Genomic DNA, 21,482 nt, shown 5'->3' with positions numbered 1-21,482 from the left:
CTCGGAGGTTCAACGGACTCGGAGTCCGCTGCGGTCAGGTCGCTTTCAGTGTGTGCTGCGTCTGTGAGGCTGAGTCGGGCGGCGCCATGGAAGTTCATGGCGGAGGTATTCCCTTCTGCCACCGGCGTGGGATGACGAGTCAATCAGGGACCCTGAGGACTTGGGGAAACTGTGTGGTGGTTTCTTTCGAACTTATAGTCTTTTAACATCTTTGGACTATTTTTACTGTGCCCATGGTCTATTTTTTATCAATTATGCTATTGTTTGCACTGTTGTAACTATGTGGTTTTGTGCAGGTCTTGTAGCTTTAGTTTTTGGTCTTGTTTGTCTGGTGGAATTGGAGCTCCTTTCCGGGGAATGCGCTAAGACGGTAGTGCGATATTAATACGCAGCAGCCTCTCCGGACTCTGGATTGGGGATTGCCAAACATTATGTGGATTTTCTGGTGTAGTCTGTTTTGTCATGTGTTTTTGTGATATCATTCTGGAGGAACGTTGTCTCATTTTTTAACTGCATTGCATTTGTGATTTTTAAATGACAATAAACTGAATCTGAATCTTATCATTAAATTCTAAGTAGAGACCAATTTCTTTTTTAATATGTTCCTTAAAGTACGGATCATTGAGTAGACTTGAATTTAGTTTCCAAATAGTATTCTTTGGTTGCAGGTCAAAATCAACAGATAAATATATAGGTGCATGGTCACTTATATCTATTGTCCCAATTCCACAGGTTTTTATTTTGTCTTTGTCTTTTCCAAATGTTATGAAATAGTCTATTCTTGTATATACAGAAAGGGGAGCAGAATAATGAGTGTAATCCCTTCTGTCGGGGAAAAGGTCCCTCCATATATCAATTAAACCAACATCCTCAAAAAGTGTATTAACTTTCTTATGTAAAGATTTTGTTTCATAGGTTTTTCTATTGGAAGAGTCTAAGTTTGGTTGTAAATGTAAATTTAAGTCTCCCCCACATATCAGGAGACCTTCTGTTTCCGTTACCATAATATCAGTAATTTTCTGAAAGAAACCAATATCACTTCCCAGGGGTGCATATATATTCAATAGAGTAACTGAATTGTCATCGATATTCCCCCTTACCAGAATATATCTGCCCTCTTTATCTCCCATTTCGAATACTTTTTCAAAATTTAACTTACTTGAGATAAGAATAGCAACTCCTCTCCTATGTCCTGATTTATATGAGGAGAAAAACAGATTAGTGAAGCCCATTCTCTTTAGTTTTTTATGCTCATTATCACTTAAATGAGCTTCCTGTAAATATACTACATGGGCTTGTTTTTTTTCATTTTGGATAAAATTCTTTTACGTTTGATTGGATTTAATAGCCCATTGACATTAAAAGAAATGAATTTTACCTTGTCCTTAGCCATCTGTATTTATCTGTCAATGTATCATTGAAATTAGAATAAAACTTAATCAATCTACTCCGTGAACAAATAAGAACCAAGAAACACAAATAATAACAAAAATGGCAATGAATGTGTGATTCCAAGGTTGAGGTCTCTGGTAGATGACCCTGCATTGAGCTAGAGGAAATGTCTAGCTGTGGGGGATAACCCCTCCTACTTGTGAGTTGAGGGCCCCCATTGCATTATTCATAAAAGTCAGTGAACAAATCCATTACACAGAAAAGATTTCCTTGTGTACTCCTCCTATATATACATTATATATATGCACACACGCAAATATACAAATGTTTGTGTATATATATATATATATACACACACACATATATATATTCTCATTTTGGTGGGGAAGAAGGAGTAAGTGAGCGAATAAAGAATAACAACTAAGTAATATAAAATCCACATTATAATAAGTATTTCTCGAGATAGTTATATCACCGTGTACTTTTGCTTCTGTTTAGCTTCTCAACATTTTTAAAGTTAGCCAAACCTTATGGCTCTTCTGAAGGGGGTGAGGACTGTCTTTGGGAAACTCCCGGTCTCTTCCTGATATATTTCTCTCAGCCTCCTCCCATCTCCTGCCTTCTCAATTCTCGCACTATTTCCCAAGCAGAGCGGGATAATTCCTCAATCAGGCTTTCCCTCGTTTTGGTCATGCTGACGGGCAACCCTCTGACCTTCATGTCTGTAGTCGCCTCTTCCACTGTCTGGTACAACCATGTCTTGTCATCATAAAACACTCGAAGTTTAGCAGGGTATGGAGTTTGAAATCTAATCTTTATTTGCTTTAGTACTCGCTTTACTTCAGAGTATTCTTTGCGTTTCCGCGGGGGGAGGGGTTAATCTTGGTCAAAATATATTAATCTATTGTCGAAAAACACTCTCTTCTTACCCCAGGCCCTTCGTAGAATCTCCGCCTTGGTGCTGTACCGAAGGAATTTAATTATTATTGAGCGTGGCTTTCTATCCCGGGTAGGTTTCGGGACGAGTGCACAATGGGCTCTTTCGACTTCCAGCTCCATAGCCGAGGGAAGATCCAACGCGTCCCGCAGTAACTTTCCGACAAACTCCGTCATAGACAAGCCCTCTGCTCCTTCGGGAACATTGTAGATTCTGATATTTTTCCGCCGTGATCTTCCCTCCAGGTCAAGCAGTTTACCTTCTTGGTGATTTAATATTTATATTGTCTTACTCAGTATCCGTTCCACGTTTTGAACGCAATCTTCCACCTTCTCAATTCGAGTCTCTGCCACCGCTATTTTTTGATTGACGTTGGTGAGCTCTGACTTGATATCACGGAGCTGCTGCTCTATTTCTTTCTGGAACTCCCTTATCTCTTTCAGGATTTTGATCATACTTGCCTCTTCGCCTGAACGAGGCCCAGCGTCCGCCTCGCTAGCACACGGTCAGGTAGGAGAGCCGCTGGCTGCACTCCTCTCGGCCACAGGCTCCGCAGTGTCGCTTTTTTTATTTCCATTCTTTTTCCCCATTCTTGCCCCTCTTTTCAGTTCAAATATTTTTCAAAAAATACTATATTTGATTGGTTAATGGGGCTTAATACACGTTTTTACGGAGGAGCTAGTGATTTAAGTTGCCATTCTCGACAATGACATCACCGGAAACCCTGGCAAGTTCCTCTCTCATGCCTCTGTAATTCTCTTTATTCCATTGTGATACTGATACACATGACCTATGCTTCTCCCTCTCAAGTTGCAGTATGAACTCAATCATATTATGATCACTGCCTCCTAAGGATTTCTTTACATTAAGCTTCCTAATAAGATCTGGGTTATTACACAACACTCAATCTAGAATAGCCTTTCCCTGAGTGGGCTCAAACACAAGCTGCTCTAAAGAGTCATTCGACATATTCCCTCTCTTGCAATCTGACACAAACCTGATTTTCCCAATCTCCTTGCATATTGAAGTCCCCCATTATAATTGTGTTATTACCGTCATTACATGCCTTTTCCTATGCAATCTCAAACCCACTTCTTAACTACTATTTGGAGGCGCATATATAATTCCCATAATGGTTTTTTTTACCCTTGCAATTTCTTAAGTCCAACCACAAAGATTCAGCATTCTCTGACTGTATGTCACCTCTTTCTAAAGATGCAATTCCATCTCTTACCAACAGAGCCACACCACCACCTAAGCCTCCCTGCTTGTTCTTTTGATACAAAGTATATCCTTTGATGTTAAGATCCCAACTATAGCCTTCTTTCAGCCATGACTCAGTAATGCCCACAATGTCATACTGACCAATCCCTAATTGTGTCATGAGTTTGTCCACCTTATTCAGAATGCTACCCATATTTAGATACAACACCCTCAGTCCTGCATTCTTTCCCCTTTTGAATTTTGCCTCTGTGGTACAGTTCAACTCTTTGATCTATCTGCATTTGTACTCAATCATTGGCTTGTCCTTCCTTATGAATCCATCATCTACTTGTAAACCTGCTGGCTCATCCTCAGCTCTATCGTACTGGTTCCCATCTCCCTTCCATATTAGTTTACTTGGAGGCACATGATAAAGCAGGCCATAGTCAGCATGGTTTTTTCAGGGGAACATCTTGCCTGAGAAATTATTTCGAATTCTTTGAAGAAATAACAAGCAGGACAGACAAAGGAGAATTGGTTGATGCTGTGTACTTTGATTTTCAGAAGGCCTTTGACAAGGTGCCACACATAAGGCTGCTTAACAAGCTACGATTCCATGGTACCACAGGAAAGATTCCAGAATGGATAAAGCAATGGCTGATCAGCAGGAGGCAAAGCATGGGAATAAAGGGAGCCTTTTCTGGCTGGCTGCTAGTGACTACTGGTGTTCCACAAGGGTCTGTGTTAGAGCCGATTCTTTTTACGTTATATGTCAATGACTTGGATAGCAGAATTGATGGTTTTGCAGCAAAGTTTGCAGATGATATGAAGATAGGGTGATGGGCAGGTACATTTGAAGAAGCGGAGAGGCTACAGAAGAACTTAGACAGAGTAGAAGAAAGGGAAAAGAAGTGGCAGATGGAATACAGTGTCAGCAAGTTTATGGTCATGCACTTTGGTAGAAGAAATAAAATGGTAGACTATTTTCCAAATGTAAAAAAAATAAAAAATCTGAGGTGCAAAGGGTCTTGGGAGTCCTTGTGCAGGCTCCCCTAAATCTTAATTTGCAGGTTGAGTCTGTGGTGAAGAAGGCAAATGTGATGTGAGCATTCATTTCGAGAGGACTGGAATATAAAAGCAAGGATGTAACATTGAGGCTTTATAATGCACTGGCAAGGCCTCACTTGGAATATTGTGAGCTGTTTTGTGCCCTTTATCTCTGAAAGGATGTGCTGAAACGGGAGATGGTTCAAAGGATACTCACGAAAATTATTCCAGTATTGAATGGCTTGTCATATGAAGAGCATTTGATGGCTCTGGGACTGTTTTCACTAGAATTCAGAAGAATGAGGGGTGACCTCTTTGAAACCTATCAAATGCTGAAAAGCCTTGATAGAATGGATGTGGAGAGGATGGTTCCTATAGTGGGAGAGTGCAAGACCAGAGGACACAGTGTCAGAAAAGAGGATGTCCTTTTAGAACAGAGATGAAGAGGAATTTCTTTAGCCAGAAAGTAAGAATCTGTGGAATTTGCTGCATGGGCGCCTGTGGAAGCCAAGTCTTTACAAATATATAAACATAGAAACATAGAAAACCTACAACACAATACAGGCCCTTCGGCCCACAAAGCTGTGGAGAGCATGTGCTTACTTTAGAAATTACCTAGGATTACTCATGGCCTTCTATTTTTCTAAGTTCCATGTACCTGTCCAGGAGTCTCTTAAAAGACCCTATCGTATCCGCCCCCACCACCTTCGCTGGCAACCACCATGCACTCACCACTCTCTGCATAAAAAAATTAACCCTGACATCACCTCTGTACCTTCTTCCAAGCATCTTTAATCTGTGCCCTCTCTTGTTAGCCATTTCAGTCCTGAGAAAAAGCCTCTGACTATCCACATGATCAATGTATCTCATCATCTTATACAGCAAACATGAGGAAATCTGCAGATGCTGGAAATTCAAACAACACACACAAAATGCTGGTGGAACACAGCAGGCCAGGCAGTATCTATAAGGAGAAGCACTGTCGACGTTTCCGGCCGAGACCCTTCGTCAGGACTAACTGAAGGACTAACTTCCAGGTGAGGCGACACTTCACCTGTGAGTCGGCTGGTGTGGTATACTGCGTCTGGTGCTCCCGGTGTGGTCTTTTATATATTGGTGAGACCCGACGCAGACTGGGAGACCGTTTCGCTGAACACCTACGCTCAGATCTCCCAGTGGCCACACATTTTAATTCCACGTCCCATTCCCATTCTGATATGTCTATCCATGGCCTCCTCTACTATCAAGATGAAGCCACACTCAGGTTGGAGGAACAACACCTTATATACCGGCTGGGTAGCCTCCAACCTGGTGGCATGAACATCAACTTCTCTAACTTCCGTTATTGCCCCTCCTCCCCTTCTTACCCCATCCCTGACATATTTAGTTGTTTGTTTGTTTTTCTCTCTCTCTGCCCATCACTCTGTCTGTTCTCCATCTCCCTCTGGTGCTCCCCCCTCCCCCTTTCTTTCTCCCGAGGCCTCCCGTCCCATGATCCTTTCCCTTCTCCAGCTCTGTATCACTTTCGCCAATCACCTTTCCAGCTCTTAGCTTCATCCCACCTCCTCCGGTCTTCTCCTATCATTTCACATTTCCCCCTCCCCCCACTACTTTCAAATCTCTTAGTACCTTTCTCTTCAGTTAGTCCTGACAAAGGGTCTCAGCCCGAAACGTCGACAGTGCTTCTCCCTATAGATGCTGCCTGGCCTGCTGTGTTCCACCAGCATTTTGTGTATGTTGTTCATCATCTTATACACCTCTTTCAGGTCACCTCTCATCCTCCGCTGTTCCAAGGAGAAAAGGCTGAGTTCACTCAACCTATTCTCATAAGGCATCCTCCCCAATCCAGGCAACATCCTTGTAAATCTCCTCTGCGCCCTTTCTATAGTTTCCACATCCTTCCTGTAGTGAGGTGACCAGAACTGAGCACAGTACTCCAAGTGGGGTCTGACCAGGGTCCTATATAGCTGCAACATTACCTCTCAGCTCTTAAACTCAATCCCACGATTGTTGAAGACAATGCACCGAATGCCTTCTTAACCACAGAGTCAACCTGCGTAGTAGCTTTGAGTGTCCTATGGACTTGGACCCCAAGATCCCTCTGATCCTCCACACTGCTAAGAGTCTTTCCATTAATACTATATTCTGCCATCATATTTGACCTACCAAAATGAACCACCTCACACTTTTTTGGGTTGAACTCCATCTGCCACTTCTCAACCCAGTTTTGCATTCTATCGATGTCCCGCTGTAACCTCTGAGAGCCTTGCATGGGGTATCTTATCAAATGCCTTGCTGAAATCCATATTCACTATATCTACTGCTCTACCTTAATCAACGTGTTTAGTCACATCCTCAAAAAATTCAATCAGGCTCATAAAGCACGATCTGCCTTTGACAAAGCTATGCTGACTAATCGTAATCATATTATGCCTCTTCAAATGTTTATAAATCCTGCTTCTCAGGATCTTTTCCATCAGCTTACCAACCACTGAAGTAAGACTCACTGGTCTATAATTTCCTGAGCTATCTCTACTCCCTTTCTTGAATAAGGGAACAACATCTGCAATCCTCCAATCCTCCAGAACCTCTCCTGTCCCCATTGATGATGCAAAGATTATCACCAGAGGCTCAACAATCTCCTCCCTCGCTTCCCACAGTAACCTGGGATACATCTCATCTGGTCCCAGAGACTTATCCAACTTGATGCTTTCCAAAAGCTCCAGCACATCCTCTTTCTTAATGTCTATATGCTCAAGCTTATCAATCTGCTGTAAGTCATCCCTACAATTGCCAAGATCCTTTACCATAGTAAATGCTGAAGCAAAGTATTCTTAAGTACCTCTGCTATCTCCTCCGGTTCCATACAAACTTCTGCACTGTCACACTTGATTGGTCCTATTCTCTCACATTTAATCCTCTTGCTCTTCACATACTTGTAGAATGCCTTGGGGCTTTCCTTAATCCTGCTCGCCAATTTAAGGGAGAGGTTGATAGATTCCTGAATGGTTAAGGCATGAAAGGATACAGGGAGAAGACACAAGATTGGGACTAAGGGAAATCGTGGAACAGCCATGATGAAATGGTAGAATGGTCTGTCTGCTCCTAGATCTTATGATCTTATGGTCTAAGAAGTTGTTCCTAAATCGTTAATTGTGTGTCTTCAGTCTCCTGTACCTCCTCCTTGATGGTAACAATGAAAAGAGAGCATGTCCTGAGTGATGTGGGTCCTTAATGATGGATGCCACCTTTTTGAGGTATCACCTTTTGAAGATGCCCGCGATGGTGGGAAGGCTAGTTCCCACGGTGGAGCTGGCTGAGCCTGTAATCCTTTTCCAGTGTCCCTCATTGGCACCTCCATACCAGACAGGGATGCAAACAGTTAGAATGCTCTCCATAGAGAACTTTGTGAGTCTTTTGTGACATACCAAATCTCCTCAGACTTATACTTAAATATAGCCAGTGTTGTTTGTCAATGAGGAGGAAATGTTATTTCCAATCTGCACTGAAAGCATATAAAGAATAAAGAATTATACAAAAATAGTTATAAATATGGATGTTGAATTAAATATGCATAAGCACATAACTAACAGTGTGAATTTACAATGTAAACAGCATTATTAAAAATGATTTAAAGTGTTTGCAGTTCAGTGACTGAAGTAATAGAGGGGGTGGAGGGCTAACTAGAATAGTTGATCAGATTAACTGCCTTGGAGAAGAAACTTTTAAAATAAAAGCGGCTATGCAGGTTAATAAGGTGGTTAAAAGCATGCTTGCCTGTATTAGTCAAAATATTGAGTTCAAAAGTTAGGAAGTTGTATTGCAGCTTTATTAAACTCTAGTTAGGTCACATCTGGAGTATTGCCTACAGTTCTGGTCGCCTCATTATAGGAAGGATGTAGAGGCTTTGGAGAGGGTGCAGAAGACGTTTACCTGGATGTTGTCTGGATTGGAGGGCATGTGCTATAATGAGAGTCTGGACAAACTTGGGTTGATTTCTCTGCAGTGGTGGAGGCTAAGAGGAGTTCAGATAGAGACAGGATTATGAGAGGCATTGATAGAGTAGACAGACGGTATCTTTTCTCCCAGGGTTGAAATGTCTAATACTAGAGGGCATGCACTTAAGATGAAAGGGGGTAATTTCAAAGGAGGTGTGAGGGACATTATTACACAGAGACTACAGGATGCCTGGAATACCCTGCCTCGTTTGGTAGAGGCAGAAATATTGGGTACTTTTAAGAGATATTTAGATAAGCATATGAATGAGAGGAAAATGGAAAGATTTGGATGTTTATTAGGTGAAGAGATTAGTTTAGTTAGCCATTTGATTGGTTTGACACTGTATGGTGGTCAAAGGGCGTGTTCCTATTCTTTTTTATGATCTACATTCTAAGATGGGACGAGTTTAGGTGGTCAGCATGGACGAGTAATGCTGAAGGACCTGGTTCTGTGCTGTATCACTCCGTAACTGGAATAAGAAATAGAGTTAAAGGTAGGGAGAAGATAATAAGAAGATAGAAGTCAGATGATGTGAGAAGAAGTAATATGAAAGGTTATAAATGGTGTGGCAACGTATATAAATGTTAGATCAGTATGTGATCACCAAGAGTACAGGGATAGAATTTTGTGCTCAGGAAGGAAAGGCATTGCAGGGGACTAGGATCCTGCTCTTTCTACAAAGAAAATGGAGTGTTCCTTGTCAAAATGGGTGACACACCAACTGATGTGCACAATATTAATATGTATAACAACACAATATGAGTTTTTATTCCCTTGTGCTTTCTGACTGTGCTTTCATGTTTCACTATGTAAACAAACAGGAAAGCATTGCTGAAATAATTGAGACAGTTTGTGACAGTTTAGTAAACAAGCAAATGCAACCTGTCATCGGGAGTGACTGTTGCCATTGGAGGGAAGTTGGGTTTGACGTCTGCGACGGGGGAGAGTGGCAGTTATCACAAGCCTGCTCAAACAAATGGAGCTGAACTTATTTTGAAGGTTGATGTGCATTAGGATAGATACCAGTTTCCGATCAAATTGAGTGACAGTCAACTCCTCAAATGGCACATACGAGGTTCTGTGTTAAGTGGGAGTTATGGGTTTTTCCTTGTCAAGTTGTGTGAAGCATCTTGTTTGTCACCTGACAGCAGATGCTGCTCTGCCCTCCTTCCTTTATTTCTTCTTATTTAGAGTACAGAATGGTAACAGGCCCATGGGGCCCCATTAAACCCATGTGACCAATTAACCCACGAACCCCTATGTTTTCAGAACGTGGGAGGAAACCAGTGCACCTGGAGGAAACCCATGTGGTCGTGGGGAGAACAGACAAATTCCTTACAGACCATGGTGGGAATTGAATCCAGTTTGTTGATGCTCTAATAGTGTCATGCAAATCTCCAGATTACTATACCTCCTCTCCTGTTCTTTCACCATCCAAAAATGTTTCTGTCTTATTCTTAGCCCTGACTAGCTGGTGTTATAGTCAGTCACCCTGCACCTCAGATCAGAAAATTCTGATTTCTGTCCATGGTGTTTAGGCGTTTGAAATCACTATGGGCTGCAGTGTTTCTGAAGGTGATTTATCCCATCCTCTCTCCCACTCTTCACAGCCCTGATGCTGTAGACCTATGCCCTCCAAAGTTGAATTATTGAGTCTATTTTAAAGCCGATCAATTTGCAAGCTGCCTGGGCAGCCATTTTCAAGTTGAGTAGAATAAGTTGATAATGCAGACCTTGTGTGTGCTGGCTAGCTTTGCCTACATTCCTGCTGCCGCAGTAAAGCAGCCAGCATAATCAAAACATGAAAGATTCTGCGATGCTAGAAATCCAGAGCAACATACACTCAAAATGCTAAAGAAAGTCAGCAGGTTGGACCGCATCTTCGCAGGGGAATAAATAGTCGATGTTTTGGGATATGACCCTTCATCGGGTCTACTTCTTTAACCAATGTAATAAAACACCCCTCCTAAGCTGGCTATTCTTCTCATTTCTCCCATCGGGCAGAAGATACAAAGACCTAAGAACACGTACAAGCAGGTTGAAGGACAGCTTCTATCCTATTGTTATCAGACTGTTGAATGGACTTTTTGAGTGATAAAGAGCTGCTTTCACTTAATCTACCTCAACAAATTGCCCAACATACTGATGCAATTATGAAGAAGGCAGGCCAACAACTATATTTCATTAGGAGCTTGTGAAGATTTAGTATGTCATCAAAGACTCCAGCAGATTCCTACAGCTTTCTACCTGGAGGTCATTCTGGTTGGTATGGAGGCACCGAGGCACAGGATTGGAACAAGCTGTAAGATGTTGTAAACTCATGGATGCTAACCTCCCCACTATTGAGAGCTGTCTTCAAAAGGCAATGTTTCAAAATACTTTTACCATCCAGGACATGCCCCCTTTTCTTTGCTACTATCAGGGAAGAGGTATGAGAGCCTGAGGACGCATACTCACCAATGTAGGAACAGCTCCTTCCCCTCTGCCATCGGATTTCTGAATGGTCTATGAACCCATGGACACTACCTCACTTTTTGCAATTTTAAAAAAAATTTCCACTTGCAACTTATAGTAATTTTTTAAGTATTGCACTGTACTGCTACTACAAAACAACAAATTTCATGACATATGTCAGTGATAATAAAATTGATTCTGATTCTGCCTGCACGGCAACTCCTTTGTAACTGCAACACTCTATCTGACATTCCATTGCTAGTTTTGCTTTAGTGTGACCTCGATGTACTTCAGCATGGAATGATCTGTCTGGAGGGCAACACAAACAAGAGCTTTTGATTGTGTCACAGAACATGTGACGACAATATTCCAAATTCATGTGGGATCAAAATATATGGAAAAATTTTGACTTAGGTTGCACCATCAGAATTGCCAGAAGTAAGGAGGTGCCAGGATTGAGAAGGCAAATCCTTACATCAGATTCATACTCCAATTCAGATTTATTTATCAAACGTACATCAAAACATACAGTGAGATGTGTTGTTTGTGTAAACAACCAATACAGCTAAGGATGTTCTGGGAAAGTCGTCACACATTCTGATGCCAACATAGCAGCTCACCAACACGACAAGCAACAAAACAATGAAAGCAAAACTAGCCCCTCTCCACCCTACCACCCACCCACGCAGACTGTCCTCCAACCCCAGGACATTTATCCAATCTTCAGTCTACAGAGTAGCAAGGGTTTGCCTTCTGAGGTTGGAACAACATTAAAATGCTGGAGGATCTCATCTCTTAGATAGAAACATGGATGATAGAAAAATGGAGGGCTATGTAGGAGGGAATGGTTAGATTGATCTTAGAGTAGATTAAACGGTCAGCACAACATCGTGGGCCAAAAGGCCTGTATGCCTGCTGTAATATTCTATGTTCTATGTAACTCAATGGGTCAGGTAGAATATGTGGAGAAAAAGGGACAGTTGATGTTTTGGGTTGAGACCCTACATCTGGACTGGAAAGAGGGAGTATTTCCAGTATAAGAAGGTGCTGGAAAGATAGAAGAGTACAACATAGCAACGTGCCATTCAGCCCACAATATTGTGCCAGCTAAAAAGCAAATCAAAAACACCCAAACGCTATTCTCTCTTACCTTCACCATGTCCATGTCTCTCCATCTGCCTTACATCAAGGTGCCTATCCAAATGCCTCTACCAGACATCCCTGACTCTCTGAGTAGAAAACTTAACCCTCACATCCCCTTTGAACGGTACACCCCTCACCTTCAATGCACACCCTCTGGTGTTAGATATTTCAACCCTGGGAAACAGATACTCTCAGTCCACTCTATCTATCTTCTAATAATCTTTTAAGCCTCTATCAGATCTCCCATCAGTCAGAGAAAACAACCCAAGTTTATCCAACCTCTCATAATACCACATGCCTTTTAAACCAGGCAGCATCCTGGTAAACCTCTTCTACACCCTCTCCAAAGCTTCAACATCCTTCCGGAAGCAGGGTGATCAAAACTGTACCCAATACTCCAGATGTGGCCTAACCAGAGTTTTATAAAGTTGCCACATTATCTCTTGAATTTTGAACTCAGTGCCTCGACTAATAAAAGCAAGCATTCCATAAGCCTTCTTAGTGACCTTATCAACCTGTGTAGCCACTTTCAAGGAACTATGAAATTAAATCCCAAGATTTCTCTGCTCAGCAACACTGTTAAGGATGTTGCCCTTTTACATTGTACTGCCTCCTTGTGTTTGCCCTACCAAGGTGCAACAGCTCACATTTAACTGGGTTAAAGTGCATCTTCCATTTCTCTGCCCATATCTGCAACTGATCTATATCGTGCTGTATTCTTTGGTGGTCTTCTACATTCTCCACATCTCCACCAACCTTGCTATCATTTACATTTTCATCTAGGTAATTTATATACATCACAAGCAACAGAAATCCCAGCACAGCTCCCTGTGGAACACCACAATTTATAGAACTCCAGTTCAAATCAGTCCCTTCAACTTCTAACTTCTGTCTTCTCTGCGCAAGCCAATTCTGAATCCAAACAGCCAAGTTGCCACAGACCCCACGTATCTTAGTCTTCGGGGTTAGCCACCCATGAAGGTCTTAGTCAACACTTTACTAAAATCCATGTAGATAACATCCACTGCACTACCCTCATCAATCTCTCTCATCAACTTGTCAAAAAATTCAATCAAATTGATAAGGAACAACCTTTCATGCACAAAGCCATCCCGGTTCTCCCTATTTCGGCTAGGGGTTTCCAAGTGTTCATATATCCTATCCCTTAGAATTTTCTCCAGCAATTTTCCTACAACTGATGTAAGACTCACTGGTCTATAGTTTCCTGGATTCTCCCTTGTTCCCTTCTTAAATAGAAATACAACATTAGCCACTTGCCAGTCCTCCAGGATCTAACCTGTGGATAGTGAAGACATGAAGATACTGGTCAAGGCCCCAGTAATCTCATCTCTTTCCTCCTTCAATAAACCTGGGTAAATCTCATCAAGCCCTGGGGATATCCACCTTAATACTCATTAGGAGGCCCAACACTTCCTCCTTCTTGACCTCTAAATGCCCTAACATATTTATACACTCCATATCCTTTTCCTTGGTAAATACTGAAGCAAAGTACGCATTAAGTACCTCACTCACATTCTCGGCATCTAAGAAAATGCTTCTCCTTTAACCTTGGGTGGTCCCACCCTCTCCCTAGTTATCCTCTTGCTCTGGATGTATGTATAGAATGCCTTGGGATTCACCTTAATCCTATTTGCCAAGGACTTCTCATGGCCCCTCCTGGCTTTCCGAATTCCATTCTTTAGTTCTTTTCTGGTTTCTTTATATTCCTCATGAGCTTTGATCCTGACTTCCAAAACTTACATACTTATTCTTTTTCTTCTTGACTAACTTCATCACCTCTCTGGGCATCCAAGGTTCTCTTATCTTTCCATCCCTGTCCCTGCATCTAACAGGAACATACCTTTCCTGTACTCTGTACAATTGATCTTTAAATACCCTCCACATGTCTGATGAGGACTTGCCAGAGAAAAGGTGTTCTCAATTAATGCTTCTTAGTTCATGTCTAATGCCCTCAAAATTTGCCCAACTCCAATTTAAAACTCTCCCACAAGGACCATGCCTATCCTTATCGAAACTATCCTGAAAGTTAAGGAGTTGTCGTCACTGTTCCCTATCTGTACTCCCACTGAAACGTCAGTCACTTGGCCAGGCTCATTACCCAAAACCATCCACATATTGATTTAAGAAACCTTCCATCTAGGATATACTTAACAAATTACTCCCCATCTCTACCCCTTGCCCTAAGAAGGTCCCAGTTTATATTAGGGAAGTTGAAAGCTCCCATGACAACTACCCTATTATTTTTATACCTTTCTTTAATCTGATTACATATCTGTTCCTCATTGTCCCGGTAGCTATAGGGGGTCCGTAGTACAATCCCATCAGGGTGAATGCACCCTTCCTATTCCTGAGTTTTACCCAAATGGACTCAGTGTCTGGCCCCACCACTATGTCTCCCCTAAGTGTAACTGTGATATTTTTCATGAATTTGTAGCGCAACTCCTCCACCCCACTTTACCTCCTTCTCTATCTCTCCTAAAACTCTGACAACCTGGTACATTAATCATCCATTCCTGCCCCTCTCTCAAACAAGCTTCAGTAATGGCTACAACATTGTAGTTCCATGTACTGATCCATGCACTAAGTTCATCACCCTTACCCATAATGCTCCTAGCATTGAAATATACACACTTCAAACTATCCGACCTAACATAGTTGTTGTTTTGACACTTTCCCTGACATCTACCTTCCGGTCTGAACCTTCCCTAACTGACATGGGGCTCCAGTTCCCAGCCCTCCGTGAGGGAAGAGGTGGAATAAGAGCTGACAGGTGATACCTGGATCTAGGAGAGGTGGTTATCATTCCTGCCCTCATCTGCCTTTCACCTCATCACCTGGACCTACCTATCACCTAGCAGCTGTTGCTGCACCCCTTCCTTCCACCAGCTCACTCCAGTCTTTCTTTCCAATCTAGATGGGTCGACTATCCATTTCTTTCCACAGATACTGCCTGACCCACTGAGTTCCTCCGTCACTTACTCCAGATTTCAGCACCTGAAGCTCTTGTCTCTCTATTCTGATGCTGAAGCAAAGCATTCTGTGGGGACGATGGGGTTGCTTCACTCAGAAACCACCGTCTCCTATATTGGGATAGAGCAGTCAGTATGGTCCATGGTCACATCTTCTCCCTATGAAGAACAAGCATGTTCCCAAGAAGTGAGAGAAGTTAATCATCTGACTTGCAAGTCCCAAAACACAATGCAATTTGCACTTCCCTCCGCATCACTGGCCTCCTATAAGCCCCACAAGGTCATAGCACGAGCCAATAAATCCAGAAATAGAAAAGAGCAATAACAATTAGAATATTTAACAGCAGATGTTTGATCCTGGCGAGAAACACAGTATATTTCAACTGACATTAATCATAGACTATGACAGTTGAGAGTCTGACATTTTCTACTGGTGGTATCTGTCCTAATTAGTACAGGAGAGGGACTGTTTTGATCCCTGTCTCAGGCAATGTTCAACCTAATACAAATGACGTGTTTGCATATTCTTGTTATGTTACCTGTCAGGTTCGCCCCAGTGCTACAGCAGGTCCTCTGACCCCCTGTGACAATGTTTGTACACACAAGGAGAAAAGAATGCATGAGCAAGGTGACAGGGATGCCTTCTCGCCCAAGTGAATGACTTTGAGCAGGTGCAAAACTTTCAGTGGGGAAAAGTGTGGACAGGAAAGGTTTCATTACATAGGTGCAATTGTATGAGGGAGGGATTGCAGTCAAGAAGAATGATAACCTGATAATGTGGGCGGAGGTACAGTACAATAGTGCAGTGCTTTACTGTGCCAGTGATTGAGGTGTTTTATATATAACTCTTTATTTTTTTATGTAATATTTTATTCTTTATAATTGCTGAAAGTTGCTTTTTTGCTGCATTCCACACCCTGACCATCTCACCATAGCTAATTCCTAATATATGTAAGTGTATATGAACACAGAGCATATGAACTTAGAACATAGAACATTACACAAAGTACAAGCCCTTTGGCCCACAATGTTAGACAATAGACAATAGGTGCAGAAGTAGACCATTCGGCCCTTCGAGCCTGCACCGCCATTTTGAGATCATGGCTGATCATCTACTATCAATATCCAGTTCCTGCCTTGTTCCCATATCCCTTGATTCCCCTATCCATAAGATACCTATCTAGCTCCTTCTTGAAAGCATCCAGAGAATTGGCCTCCACTGCCTTCCGAGGCAGTGCATTCCAGAACCCCACAACTCTCTGGGAGAAGAAGTCTTTCCTTAACTCTGTCCTAAATGACCTACCCCTTATTCTCAAACCATGCCCTCTGGTACTGGACTCTCCCAGCATCTGGAACATATTTCCTGCCTCTATCTTGTCCAATCCCTTAATAATCTTATATGTTGCAATCAGATCCCTCTCAATCTCCTTAATTCCAGCGTGTACAAGCCCAGTCTCTCTAAACTCTCTGCGTAAGACAGTCCAGACATCCCAGGAATTAACCTTGTGAATCTACGTTGCACTTCCTCTACAGCCAGGATGTCCTTCCTTAACCCTGGAGACCAAAACTGTATACAATACTCCAGGTGTGGTCTCACCAGGGCCCTGTACAAATGCAAGAGGATTTCCTTGCTCTTGTACTCAATTCCCTTTGTAATAAAGGCCAACATTCCATTATCCTTCTTCACTGCCTGCTGCACTTGCTCATTCACCTTCAGTGACTGATGAACAAGGACTCCTAGATCTCTTTGTATTTCTCCCTTACCTAACTTTACACTGTTCAGATAATAATCTGCCTTCTTGTTCTTACTCCCAAAGTGGATAACCTCACATTTATTCACATTAAACGTCATCTGCCAAGTATCTGCCCACTCACCCAGCCTATCCAAGTCATCCTGAATTCTCCTAACATCCTCATCACATGTCACACAGCCACCCAGCTTAGTATCATCAGCAAACTTGCTGATGTTATTCTCAATGCCTTCATCTAAATCGTTGACGTAAATTGTAAACAGCTGTGGTCCCAATACCGAGCCCTGTGACACCCCACTAGTCACCACCTGCCATTCCGAGAAACACCCATTCACCGCTACCCTTTGCTTTCTATCTGCCAACCAGTTTTCTATCCATGTAAATGTCTTCCCCCCAATGCCATGAGCTTTGATTTTACCCACCAATCTCCTATGTGGGACCTTATCAAATGCCTTCTGAAAATCGAGGTACACTACATCCACTGGATCTCCCTTGTCTAACTTCCTGGTTACATCCTCGAAAAACTCCAATAGATTAGTCAAGCATGTTTTACCCTTGGTAAATCCATGCTGGCTCGGCCCAATCCTATCACTGCTATCTAGATATGCCACTATTTCATCTTTAATAATGGTCTCTAGCATCTTCCCCACTACTGATGTTAGGCTGACAGGTAGATAGTTCTCTGTTTTCTCCCTCCCTCCTTTCTTAAGAAGTGGGATAACATTAGCCATTCTCCAATCCTCAGGAACTGATCCTGAATCTAAGGAACATTGGAAAATGATTACCAATGCATCCGCAATTTCCAGGGCCACCTCCTTTAGTACCCTAGGATGCAGACCATCTGGACCTGGGGATTTGTCAGCCTTCAGTCCCATCAGTCTACTCATCACCATTTCCTTCCTAATGTCAATCTGTTTCATTTCCTCTGTTACCCTATGTCCTTGGCCCATCCATACATCTGGGAGATTGCTTGTGTCTTCCTTAGTGAAGACAGATCTAAAGTACTTATTAAATTCTTCTGCCATTTCTCTGTTTCCCATAACAATTTCACCCAATTCATTTTTCAAGGGCCCAACATTGTTCTTAACTATCTTCTTTCTCTTCACATACCTAAAAAAGCTTTTGCTATCCTCCTTTATATTCCTGGCTAGCTTGCGTTTGTACCTCATTTTTTCTCCCCGTATTGCCTTTTTAGTTAAGTTCTGTTGTTCCTTAAAAATTTCCCAATCATCTGTCCTCCCACTCACCTTAGCTCTGTCATACTTCCTTTTTTTTAATGCTATGCAATCTCTGACTTCCTTTGTCAACCACTGTGGCCCCTTTCTCCCCTTTGACTCCTTCCTTCTCCGGGGGATGAACTGATTTTGCACCTTGTGCATTATTCCCAAGAATACCTGCCATTGCTGTTCCACTGTCTTTTCTGCTAGGATATCCGTCCAGTTAACTTTGGCCAGCTCCTCCCTCATGGCTCCATAGACTCCTTTGTTCAACTGCAACACTGACACCTCCGAGCTGCCCTTATCCTTCTCAAATTGCAGATAAAAACTTATCATATTATGATCACTACCTCCTAATGGCTCCTTTACTTCAAGATCGCTTATCAAATCCTGTTCATTACATAACACTAAATCCAGAATAGCCTTGTCCCTGGTCGGCTCTCGTACAAGTTGTTCCAAGAATGCATCCCTTAGGCACTCTACAAACTCCCTACCCTGGGGTCCTGCACCAACCGGATTCTCCCAGTTCACCTGCATGTTGAAATCCCCCATAACTACTGCAACATTACCTTTGCCACATGCCAATGTTAACTCCCTATTCAACTTGCACCCAATATCCATGCTACTGTTTGGTGGCCTATAGACAACACCCATTAGGGTCCTTTTGCCCTTACTGTTCCTCAATTCTATCCACACAGTCTCCACTTCTCCTGATCCTATGTCCCCCCTTGCAAAGGACTGAATCTCATTCCTCACCAACAGGGCCACCCCACCCCCTCTGCCCACATTTCTGTCCCTACAATAGCACGTATACCCTTGTACATTCATTTCCCAGGTCTGATCTCCCTGCAGCCATGTCTCCGTTATCCCAGCATCATAGTTACCCATTCGCACCTAAGCTTCAAGCTCATCCGCCTTATTTCTGACACTTTGTGCATTCAGATATAGAATTTTTAGCCCATTTCTCCTCTCTCTGTTTGAATCTCTGCCTGTTGTGCCAACCTTTTAACCTACTCTAAGCCCAATCTAACATAATCCCCCCCCAATTTTTTCTATCATCCACGTGCCTATCTAAGAGTTTCTTAAATGCTACTAATGTATCTGCCTTGACCACCATGTCTTTTTTTAACAAAATAAACTGTATTCATAATTTAAAAATTACAAGAATAAACCATTCAATACCTTTTCATTCTTTATGTTCATAGTCAATGCTTGGCATGCAGTTCTATTGCACTCATACTTATCAATGGCACTCCTGTAGCTTTCTGGGATGCTGTAGTGCCACAGTAATAATAATAGTTGAGGAACTTGGTTCCCCAATCTGGCCCCTCACTCTCCACTAGGAGAAGAACCATGCACCGTGGACCTCTCCCCCTGAACCCTTGCAGTGGCTGCACCAAGCTTCAGGCATCCTCAACACATCCTGCAGCCTGGAGTGTGCCAGTCCATGGCATTCCTCCATGGTCATCTAGATGTGCTGCTGGATCAATAAGTTTTGGGCAGACCAAAGGGAGTTGATGATCTGCCAGCAGCACTTGATGTTTGTCTCTGTGTGTGTCCCTGGGAATAGCCATAGATCAGCGAGTCCTCTGCCATGTAGCTTTCTCCACACTCACTTCACAAGCCTCCAGTCTGCAAAAAGGTGAGCTGCTGTCTCTTCCCCTCTACATTCCCCCCACGGGTAGTGGGTTGTGAGGATGATGCTCCGGGCATGCAGCAAGGATCTGACTGGGAGGAGGGCTCCTCTCACTGCCAGGCTGGTAAGGTCTTGGGGCCTGTCGGTAAGGCCTGCTGATGAGGTGTTCTATCAGATGGTCTGGACAGTCTCCTTAGGAATCCACCTCACTCTGTCCACCAGGTCCTTCTCCTGCAGTGTCTGAAGGACGTTCTGTGCTGACCACTGCTTGATGGACTTGTGGTTAAAAGTGTTGGTACAGAAGAACTTTCCCACGAAGGACAGGAAGTGTGGCAACTGGGATGTTGTATAGCTATGGGCCCAGACCCATCATTCACAACACTGGGGACAGACTGAATCTTGGCACGTAGTGGTATGTGGGGCCCATTATTTACATTCCACACATAGCCTGATGGTGCCACATGCAAAGGTAGTCATCAGGGTGTGGGTATGGTTTTGCCCCATTGTCCAGGGATTTGTTCATTATGACCCATCTAACTCACTCCATCTTAGGTCCCCAGGTGAATCGGAAGACAGCTTGGGTAATTCCCAAGCTGGAGGAGAGAGAGGTGGACCATACCTGCACCAAGCACAGCAGCCCTAAGAGCACCTCCCACCTGATGACCAGGTTCTTCCCAGTATCGACACATAATGCCCTACCCAATCCCAATTTCTGCTTTATCTTCCCAGTCTGCTCTGGCTAATTCATGGTGCATGCCTCAGTCCTTCTGAACCAGATCTGCAACTCTTTCTTGTAATTGGACCTGATGGTGTAGGAGGCACTGGATTGGTTGGGTCAGTTGCCTAAGAGGATGGCTTTGCTCTTTGTATGGTTTACTCTGGCCCCTGAGGCCAACTTAGACTGGTTGCAGATGCTGATCAGTCCGTGAACTGGTGTCGCTGAGCATTGGACAGTGTCGTCATCAATGTACAGGGAGTTTTTCACCTGGGTCCCTCCACTACCCGGTCTCTCGTCCTTCCTGATGGCTCCAGCAAAGGGTTCTATACAGAACACAAACAAGACAGGGAAGAGTGGGCAACCCTGTCTGACTCCAGGCTTGACAAGGAAGCCATCTGTTTCCCTCCCATTGATTTGGACTGCACAGCAGATGTCTGTGTAGAGCAGATGGATCCAATTCCTGATTCCCTCCCCAAAGCCAATCTTGAAAAGTATGTCCATAATGTTCAAATGCGATATCCTGTCAAAGGCTTTCCCTTGGTCCAAGCTAACCAGGCAGCTATCCACTTCCACCCCATCTTCCCATCCTACACGTAAACAATGGTATCCCTCAACAGCACAAGGCTGTCAAAGATCTTCCTGCCAGGTACAGCATGGGTTTGGTGTGGATGGATCAGCTTTTCCAGAGAAGACTTGGCCTTTTTGGTGATGGTCTTGGACAGGATCTTGTAGTCTGCATTTAACAGTGAAATGGGTGTCTAATTCTTTTTGTCATCCTTTCTCCCTTCTACTTGTAGATCAGTGCATTCACAACCTTTTTATGCCAATGAGCCTAACCTTTACCCAAGGGTCTGTGGGATCCATGTCAGGAACCCTTGTTGTAGATGAAAGTAATGTTGCCCTTCCTCATGGAGTCTAATATATGACCATAATACTACAAGATATAGGAGCAGAATTAGGCCATTCAGCCCATTGAGTCTGCTCGCCATTTCATC

Source organism: Hemitrygon akajei, chromosome 16, assembly GCF_048418815.1.
Source record: "Hemitrygon akajei chromosome 16, sHemAka1.3, whole genome shotgun sequence".
Taxonomy (NCBI): domain Eukaryota; kingdom Metazoa; phylum Chordata; class Chondrichthyes; order Myliobatiformes; family Dasyatidae; genus Hemitrygon; species Hemitrygon akajei.
This window is presented reverse-complemented; position numbering follows the sequence as displayed.